Source organism: Platichthys flesus, chromosome 2 (assembly GCF_949316205.1).
Source record: "Platichthys flesus chromosome 2, fPlaFle2.1, whole genome shotgun sequence".
Lineage (NCBI taxonomy): Eukaryota > Metazoa > Chordata > Actinopteri > Pleuronectiformes > Pleuronectidae > Platichthys > Platichthys flesus.
This window is the reverse complement of record NC_084946.1, coordinates 8,096,809-8,107,114: the sequence shown is the minus strand read 5'-3', so window position 1 is coordinate 8,107,114 and position 10,306 is coordinate 8,096,809. Positions and strand designations below refer to the sequence as shown.

The window sequence follows — 10,306 nt, the reverse complement described above, 5'->3', positions numbered from 1 at the left end:
CTCAATGGCAGAAATGCGCTGTCAGGTCTGAAATCTTCCAATCTTCATAAGCTGTCACCGACTGCACATCGTGCACTGTACAGTGTTTTGTCAATTATGTTATCTTGTGCTAGAAAGCCACCTGTAAGCACAATGTCAGCAACACATAATAAAGGTCCTGAGAAAGTATTTTGAAATATGACTGCCTTAAGGTGAGACAGATCAAATAAGAAATGTAGACCTCTCTTTGATCGTCCAACTTGGCTTTTGGGCCTCGCTGCTATAGGGTTTACCAAATTTGAATCCCATAGTGCAGAGCCAGGAGGAGGTGATGGCAAACAGAAACATATCCAGTACATATAGAGAGCACTGACTTTTAAGGTGTATACATGGTCAGATAGTTATACTACAGCAGTAACGTTTTGTAGTTGTGTGGGTTAGCAATGCTACAGCAGCCAACAGGGTGTACTTGGTTTAGCTAGTCTAAAATCTGTTAGCATTAGCAGAGAAGCAGAGTTGCTAAAGTTGAGTTAAATAGTTGAACTAAGACACTGTGGGGGTGCATGTATTTTATGAGCGTCCACTGTCACGTGTCAAGTGAAGTTTGCATCATTAACGTATTGTTAGCCCCAATTAGCTAATGAGTACAGCTTAGTTAATTAACAGTTATCTGTGAGGGTAAACGAGGAAAACGTGACGTAAAAATACATAAAGGGGACAAAAAAACGTTATAACTATATTAGCGCCTGACATTAAAACGTGGCTTTACACCGTTTACATTCTCTTACATTAGTCAATCTTCGTTGTACCTTGAATATCCAGACCCGTGAGCTCGTCAGGTGGAACCAGACGACCGGTGAAACGTTGGTAACAAGCCCGCTGTCCCCAAGATGGCGCCAGAGTCAGACTTTCACTGTCCAGTTTCGCGCCTTGAGAAGTCGCCCACGTCTCAGACACAAGGCCCCTTGTGTGTTTTTGTTTTGTTCTGTTTATTTTCTCTGGGAATTGTTGCGTTGAAATGAAGCTGTCTGATGCAGTGCGGTGTGATTGTTTTGACTCCACAACAGTTTACATTTATCTGAACTCTCATTGTAAAGGGATGAGAGTCTCCAACCTGCAGGAAGATTTGTGGCTATTAGAAAGAGTGCTCTTCACAAAGGTGTTGTTTATTAATCTCAATCGAATCCGGTTTGGTTATAATGCACATATCATTTGCTTTACTTGTCTTTTGATGTAATAATCTTGAAAAGCAGATTTAGGACATTAAATAACAAAAAAAACAATAAATAAACATGTAGTTACACACACATAGGTCAAATGTCCTGTGTTTTTGTGATAAATCCTATCATTGGTAGACAACACACAGGCCAGGAATATTTTATCAGCCATTTCCCAACATCATATTCTGGTTTTGTTTCCTTTGTAAAAATAAGAAATACATTTAAAGGGAACTAAAACCAATCATATTATAAATACAATATTATACAATCACCAACTGAATTAGAAAGAATCAATAATTTACAAAGAATCAACATTTTTAAATGAACTTTCCTGATTTTTTTAGACACACACTTTATCATGGAATGTAGACTACACCTTTTCTCGATCTGACTATAATTAAATATGTGTTTCTTGGAAATGAAATCTCAAAATTAATTTGTCTACAGCTTTTTATTGTGGCTTTGTGTGGTAACTACTTGTGTAAGAGCTGATAATGGACAAGATCTCACTTTATCACATTTGCATAGTGTTGAGAAGTTGGGGGATGGGAGTGTGTTGGAACAAAGAGAGGCATGCTGTTAGCTGTTTGCAGGTAAACCCATCTGAATACATCAATGATCATGGGGCATTCCCCCGTCTTTTCAAACTGTTATCTCCTGTCCTTTCAAAGTAGAGTGGGGTGAGTGGGGATGGGATAAAGTGTCTCACACTTACGGAGGGGGAGGTCAGTTTGCCGTGTTTTGTGGGGGAAGGGGCATAAACAGAGGGCCACTGGGCCCCTCTTTCGGGTCCCCACAGTATGCAGCTGGTGCTTTCTCACCAAGGCAGACACATACAAAAACACATAACAACAAAACTCTGCAAGGCCTTTTACATTTTCTGTATCATAAAAGGACTCGTCAAGCATTCTCCAACATTAGCAAACAATCTGCATAAATATTAATCCATTTGCAACCATAGATTGATCCAACATTGTAATAATTACATCAAATATGTATTAGTTATTACATGACACTCCAAGGAAACACCGTGTGACCCCATGTTTGGGTAAATTTAGTTAATTGTTTGCATGTGTAAAATGTTGCAAAATGGGTAATGAACCTCACAGTCATACAAGCTCCATATTTTACCTAAATAAACTAGAAGGATATTTCGGTTTTGCTTAAACACTATTAATATTGCAAAGGAAAAATATGATAAGGAACAGGAAAGAGCAGATAATGGGCTTATTACCTGGTTTTCAACATTTAGTCTTTCCATTTCCTTCACCCCCACCATGCTGCTCTCCCTCCATTTTTGAACCTCACAGTAGTAAAAGTTCAGAACTAGTGTATCTGTGAGGTCACCATGGAGACACTTTCTTCCATCCTCTGTGGCTGCTCTGGCACCATAGTGGCTCCACACTCACATTACCTACGGTGAACAGTGATTCCGTGAGGTAACACACTATATATGTTGGCATGAAAGTAAATGCAGTGACTTCAAACTGGAATAATTTAAAATACTATCAGGCCTTGTGTGATGCAGTGGATAAATGATCTGTTCACTAAAATAGAGTTCACAAAATCAACTGGAGGAAGCCTTGGAAAAGAGAATTAAACTCTTCATTGCCACAGTTAATAGATATGTTACAGTACAGCTAGAATTTGTTGTGTCTTCACTCCCTTTTGTATATGTTATACAGAACGAAGGTGTATGTTTGTAAATACGGAGTATATTGTAATTCCAAGAAGGGATGAGCAAAATGCATTGGCATGATACAGAAATACAAAATGTATGCACAACAGGATATTTGTCAGTTGCATTTAGTCCAGCTTAGTCCAGGCCACACTATGGACGACTGCGACGTGATTCTGTCAATTACCTAGACATTTGAAATGTCCCACATTAAATCAGATGTCAAATATGCAGCTTTTTACATCTTTGAACAAAACGGTTAAGCCTCTTAGAATGTTGTCCCTAATCAAGCTTTGCAATTAAATAAATATTTATTTTGAATGAATAAATGTATTTTATAATGATTTTTTTTGCCTGTTTTAAGTGTTTTGCGATGAAAACAATTGCATTCATATATTAATGCTGAAGAACATCCTCATATGTAGGCAGTGGTTTGTACTTTGAATTATATGATTATAAAGTGAGAATACAGCGTTGCACTTATATCTCTATGGTCATACTGAAGCACACGATAATGTGATTCACTATGGGTGTGATAAGTCATTTGCATAAAGCTGCTTTTCTGCCGGCCTATAAATACATTTTTAAATCTCTCCTCTAATAATATCAGTGACTGCTGCTCATATCACCTATGGGTATTGGTGTACGTGTAGTTTATTGGCGGGACATCTCGCACGGTGTGATCCGGGCTTGCCAGGGGACACCAACTACATTACCCAGGAGCCCCCGCGGCTCTGCTACAAGCTGGCTACCCCCAGTTCTGGGAGTGTTTCCCATTTAAACAAACACCGTCCTGCCGAAGATGGCGGAGAGTTTGTAGAGGGGTTAAAAAGAAACTGCTCTGCTCTGTGAAAGCGTCGACGCCGGTGAGTTTTGCCACTAACGCTTCACGATTCGGTTTCCACCAAGTTTCGAACTCTGGCGGTATTGTGTGTGTGAAGGCGATAATTCGTCTCGGAGGCAGTTGGGGTCGCTCCGCTTCCGAGCAGCCTGTGGTTTTCGGAGATACCGTGATACAACGAGCCACCTTACTACGGTGTGTTCGTCGGGGAACGTTTGTTGTGATATTAACCACCTCCGAACGAGTGGTACCGCAAAGCTATTCTCAAACTCTCCGTAATAACGAGCCCTTTCTCGGTGGTTTCAGCGTGTGTTGCTGCGTCCATTATCCGCTAGCTCCAAAGTTTACGAGACACGGGCTGTGTGAGTCGCTGAGATGCAATAGTCTGCTGTTACTGTTTATGACTGAACCGGTTTCGGTTTGAAAGCCTCGGTGGTAACTTTTCGAGCACCACTTCTGTGTGTGTATTAGCCACAACACAGCTGAACATGTCCGTGAACTACAGGCGAAAGCAGGCGGTCTGACCTGCTTCAGTTTCGGTCCAGCTGGAGCTGCAAGAGTCGGTCACAGCCACTGCTATTAACCCTGGTTACACCACAATACTGTCGTTATCACGTGTAGGCACATCCAACTTAAAGGGTTGCTGCTCATTTCTAGTGTTCCACCATTTAAAGTAGTTGACGTTAAACACGCGTTACAATGCACTCACATTGTTGAGTTTTCTTCCTACCTGTAATTTGACACTAAATGCACCAGCACGTAACAAACAGCTACAGCGAGTGGAGGGAGGAGGGATTTGAAATGCGCATCCCACATCTTATTTTGTCTGTGGTTTGTGGATTTACGAGTTGCCGGTCATGCTAATCCTTACTGTACATCACTGTCCACATAACTGCTGACAATCAGACTCAGAGTCACGAGCTGCTCTGCGAAATCTACAGCATCTGTTATTTATTTGCATAGCTGAAGTGAGATTACGTATCCAAGGCTGTAATGGTTGGTATAATGGCCCATCGCACTATGATAAATGTGGGTTTTCACTGATGATAAATCATATTTAGAGGAGTGTGTATGAGTGTGTCAGACTGGCAGAGGGAGATGGATGTGTTCAAGGGCCAGTGAAGTTGAACCCTGGCCGGGTTCAGGTAGAGTCCAGGTTTGCTTTCTCTGTTCTCCACGAGGTGTATGCTGAATCTGAGCGCCCAGATCTCTGGGTGGTAAAAGCACATTCTTGTTGAGTGTGCAGGCAAACAATGAGAAAGTAAGTTAGTCACTCATTCCAATGAAACGGTTGATGTCTAGGTGTGCTGTCACTCTTTTTGCCTGGGGCCATCCCTGCCAATACTTGCAGGCATTAACAGCCCAGTGCGTATTTCCATGCAAGAACCAGAAATCATTTAGGTATTTTTGTCTTATTGCTGCATGGTTGAGCTACCGTGAGCTGTCCTATAAGGACAAATACTCATGCTTTGACACAGGGCGCTCATTAAATGGGATGTAGCTGGCAATGAAGCAGTGCGAATGGCACTTCAACCATCAGATAAGCTGACTTGTCTTTATTTGGAGTCTGATGGAATGCCATTACTCCAGCCTACGTATTTGGTATTTTTGTAAGCGTAAGAATGACCACTGTGGGAATCTGTCCAATGAGCTGCTTCTGCTCATATTCTTGGCAAGTGGAGCCCCCTGTCCCCCATTCTCTGTCCCTTTATCTACCACTTTCTTTCTCCCTCACACAGGGTGTCAGACGGTGTTAACAATGAATCAATCTTCAGGGGGATTCTTTGACTGCAGATGGGGTGAAGAAGCATGGGACGCACTGCTTTCGCTCTTTGTCTGTCGGCCCCTGTGCTCTCAATAATTCATTAACTTATCACTTTTTCTCATGTGTCAGGGGGGAAAGTCTCTCAGTGGTTACATCAGATCACCTGATTGGTAATCAAATGAGTGTAAACTTAATGACATAGTTGCCATAATATATGTTGAATATGTTAGCATCTTGTTAACAATGCAGAAATAATTTATAAGACTGTTACAAACAGACTTCGTACTTTGTTAATAAGTTAATTTATTCACAAATGTGCCTCTTGCCACTCTCTTGTGTCAGAGCCACCTTTGGTAACTGTCTTCAGTCTTTGTCGAGCTGCATTTTTGAAACACTGATGTCTGAATAGACGGCATTCTTTCAGAGTTTCGTCAGTCTGTGTGCGACAGTGAGACTAAGCAACAGAGATAATACGTTTAGTTTCAAGTAGCTGCCAGTAGCTCTCAAAAGAACTCTTGATGACACATACAGGCTTACTTAACTATAACACCAGTTGTTGCATCTAACTAATGACTACAACTTGTCATTCAGGGAAAGGGTACATCATTAGATTTGAACTTAATACTTTTTTTGTTCAACACAGTTGATGTGCTTTCAGGTTGCAGGTCAGGTTAAAGTATTCATAAGTTTTACAAGATTCTCTGAAGCTTCAGTCTGTGCAGACTTGACTCTGACTTGTCATTGGAGGATGTTTTACAACCAGGTTTAAGAACACAAAAGGCTCCTTTGGTCGTCTCAAGCTGTGTATAACATCCTGTTCACTCCACATCTCAAGGTCACCCATAGATAGACAGTGATCATCTGTGTGTGTGTGTGTTTTGTAAAGTCTGAATATCTCACTCTGGTGTTTTGGTGTTAGTACTCAACAGGTAGTATCTTGTGCCTATTTTTCCAGAGCTGTATTAGAAAACTTTCTTCAACAAGACAGCCGTCTTTCCACTGCTGAGATATTTACAGCTACTTCACCCAAAACCAGTCAGATTGAGGATCTGAGACGATAGATGCTGATTTCAGTTTTCATATTTCAGCCATAGCCAGTCTGCTGGCATCTTATTCATTCTCTCGATCCCCTCTTCTTCAACTCTGAGGTAATACCCAAGTGTTAGGCTAGCTGAGCCATATGTGAGCCATGCACACTTCTAAAAGCCAAACGGGCAGCCTGAAGCAATCATTGCACCCAATTCTACTTTATAACCAGCAAAGATTTGGAACAGTTCACTGTCTGTAGTCCTCGTTGATTGGACAGAGGCAAGGTTTTATTAGGGAAGGGGGTGCCAAGAGCTTTGTCCCCCTCCCCCCTTGCCCTTCCTCTTTAACTTCAACTCCCCCTTTTAACTTTCGCTCCCCCAGCTGAAGAATGCTTGTAAAACGGGTTCACCTGAACAAGTCAGTGGGAGGGTAGATCCCTGGCCTAGTTTTGTTACCGTTGTAAAATGTTAGCAAGACCTTGTTTGTGTTTTGTTTAGGGCCCCCTTTTATAAAAACGTGCTTTGGAGGATAGACAGCAAGGGTGAAAAAAAGTTTGGTTTGTGAGATAACTGCTACCAGATGCTCTCTCTGTCTGTTATTCAGCGTAAAGAGAAGCAGAAAGAGAGACTAAGTGTGGAAAAGATAAGCAACACCGTCGTTTCTTTGGACTTCTCATCTGCTACATGGAAACTCCATCTTCCCCCTTGCTTTCTTTTGTCTTGAACCCTCTATATTCCTCTACTATCAAGTGCACAAGAATCAAAAGAATGACTATGTCCGCCTAGTTCTCCACCCTCTGTAATTCGGCTGAGTCAAATGGTTGGTTGCCTTTATTTTCTTTTGTTTACATTGTTTTCCTCTTTGCGTCTCTGCATCTCCAAGTTGAAACTGTTTGATGTTGCACTCATGTGGCAGTAGGGTGTGGTTTCTGGGTCTCATTGGATTGAGGGGCCGCTGTGGCTGGCATGGCACTGCAGCAAATTGTAAGAGGATATGAGACCACGCAAACAGGGCACCCAGTGTCTCATATATTGCATTTCACTGGCGACTTAAAAGTTACTTTCATTAAAGAAAATTAGAACAAGTTGAGGTGAGTATGTAGACATTTGCTTGCAGCACTGTGCAAAGCCCAGTTTGGATTTTCCACAAGTGGAGCCTTGAGTTCAAAGAAAAGTCAAGTTGTGAATGACGAACGTCCACGCCGTCATTAAAGGCCCCAGTCTTACTACAGCGTGTCAACACAGGCAAAAACATGTGTCAGATAATTTATTGTTATCCCTTTTTTCTTGTACCCGTATTTCTTAATTGGGCGGATTCTTCCCCGCGCGCACACACACACACACACTCCCTGCTCTTCATGCTGCCTGGTGAAGTCACCTCTGTGTATGTGGCTCTGTCGTTAAGGAAACACTTCGATCTAAAGGTTGCTGCTCTGGAGCTTACCGTTGTCCCCAGAATAGCCGAGCTAACACTTGCCTCCTGACATCGCCACATCATATCAAGCTTTGCACCAATGTCAGAGTTCATATACCAAATGACACTCAACAAAAGTTTGCCATAAGTCAGGTCCAGTATTTCCTAATAACTTTTGGCAAGTGATCACAAATTTTCCTTTTTTTCCTGGTGTGCATACGTATATGCTCATTTAATTGCTTTAGCCATAATGGAACAAGTGATTCTATATGACTGCAGTATGACTAAAATAGGTGAGGTAAAGGGCTAGGTATAAACAGCACTACAGTGACAATCTATATTCCCAGACTATCTGATGAAATTGTATGACAACTAAACATTATTTGAAAGTTTTGACCTTTGTTTGGGTCAGACAAGAGAGTTATAGTTGTAAGATTTAAAAACGTTTCTTGGACAGACTGACAAGGGTTTTAATCACAACTAATATAACCAACCACGATAATAAGTTCACAGTTCAACACTCGCTATGACTGAACAGTTCTTGTCCATTGTTCCTCAGACATGGCTTGTGCAAGAAGGGGTCTTTAAGTTTAGCCTAGTTTCTTCGATGAAAAAAATTGAACAAAAATGAAAGGGATGCATTTTTACTGGCAAGTTGGTACTTGCTATTCGACTGAGACCTAGACTTAGACCCGGGGCTTTTCTCCAAGTACTGTCAGAAAGTGGAAAATCACAGCTAAAATCATGTAGTGTAAAGTTTTAAGTAATTTACACTCAAATGATTCTTAACGTTGCATAATTGATTAAGCTGTGAGATGTGCAACAGTTGTGATCAAGATTCTGGCCTCCACTAACAAATAGGTGAAAAAGTCGCATGCTTTGTGTTAAGTTCATGTTCAAGTTCAATTAAACACATTTTTACCAATCAGTGTTTTTTAACCAATGAGGCTGATCCATATTATTCATTACTGATCACAATTAATGCTGCATAACATTTAAAGTTTTCTCCTTGTGGCTGAAACAGAAATACATGTCTACAATTTTTCTTGATGCCTCACGTGCTGCAGCCCCAGGCTGGAGGCATTAGGTTTTATTTTGCAGTTTTCCGGGGGTCACAATACCAGTTTGGCAAAACTCCACTTTGAAAAATTGTTGACATGTGAACTTATGCAGGCGAAAATTTAATTTGAAGAAAGTTGAGTCCTGTCAAGGGCTCTTTTCGCTGCACTTTTGGTTTGACGCCTTGAAAGTCTTTGTGAACACAAAATTGGATTTCACGTTGAGCAGTCTGCAGGAACATCAACCCTGAATGTTTTTGATTAGTCAAAACTATGAAGAAAGTCGTATACATAGTCTGACGTGTGTCAGCTCGTGGTGTGTTGTCCTTCCTCCACTCCCTTACAGTGTGAGGGCTATGATTAGCAGTGCAGACTTAATCACTCAGCAGATGGGAACAGAGTGCAGTGTCACCAAGACAAAAACAAACCCACAGTTGGATTATGGTTCTCTCTGTGTGTGTGTGTGTGTGTCGGACTGAGCTACTCTGATTGGACTCATAAACAGATTCTCGGGAACAAGCACAGCAGAGCTCCTGTTTTCTTTTTGCCCCATTTGCTTTCTCTGTCTGTCTTTCAAAACTTGGTCCTTGTGACCCCTGTATCCAGCCTGTCCTCATAAGTCATTTAAACACACTTTTAATAGTGTTAACCAAGAACTGAGCAGTTTGAATGGGGCTGAATGGGAGCGTCTCTGTGACGCACTGTCAATTAAGAAACATAAAGGAGTATAGGTGAAGAGTACAGTAGTAGACTTTTATAAATGCACAGAACTGAGGTTTATGTTATATATTTTTATAATCCATTAGACTATGTGTGTGCTTTACATTTATAATAGAATGGAAATAAAGCAAGCTAAAATAGCCTCTATAAGACTGATTCCCATATAAATTGTGTTATTTATTTCCTTTTTTCTATTGTTTACGTTTGAAAGCTCATCACACTGGAAAGACAGCAGCTATTGATAGTTTTCTAAAATGTGAACGGTAGCATAACAGTCCTCAGTTGTGCTCCTGTTCTCAGTTACTCCCCTCACCTCATCTCTGGAATCTTTTTTTTTTTAACCTACATGCTCTGTCAACACATGAAACTGGCCAGTTGAAAGAAAGGAAAAGGAGTAGTAAGGGGAAAACGGGAGAAGGGAGGCGGCGCAGTTGTGAAACTGGCGTCATACCATCTTTTGAGCAGAATTCTTTGCGGGGGTCAGAGTTCAGGCGCTGCAGTGTGGCGCTGTGATTGGCTGAGGAAAGGTGAAATGAAAACCACAGTAAACTTTTGACCCCGGCGCAGGAGCTCTGCAGGAACGCCCAGCTCTGGTGTGGTCGA

At 41.4% G+C, this 10,306-nt stretch overlaps 1 protein-coding gene across 3 annotated transcripts in view; it reads left to right on the top strand.

The window, feature by feature from the left end:
* The first annotated feature begins 3,657 nt into the window (after nucleotides 1-3,657).
* The window catches only part of LOC133961167 (nuclear receptor coactivator 3-like), a 30,946-nt gene continuing 24,297 nt past the window's right edge, over nucleotides 3,658-10,306 (top strand). For all 3 annotated transcript variants that reach the window (XM_062396201.1, XM_062396184.1, XM_062396193.1), the window contains exon 1: nucleotides 3,658-3,743. The gene's annotated coding sequence lies outside the window, so the exon portion shown is untranslated. The remainder of the gene's footprint in view (nucleotides 3,744-10,306) is intronic.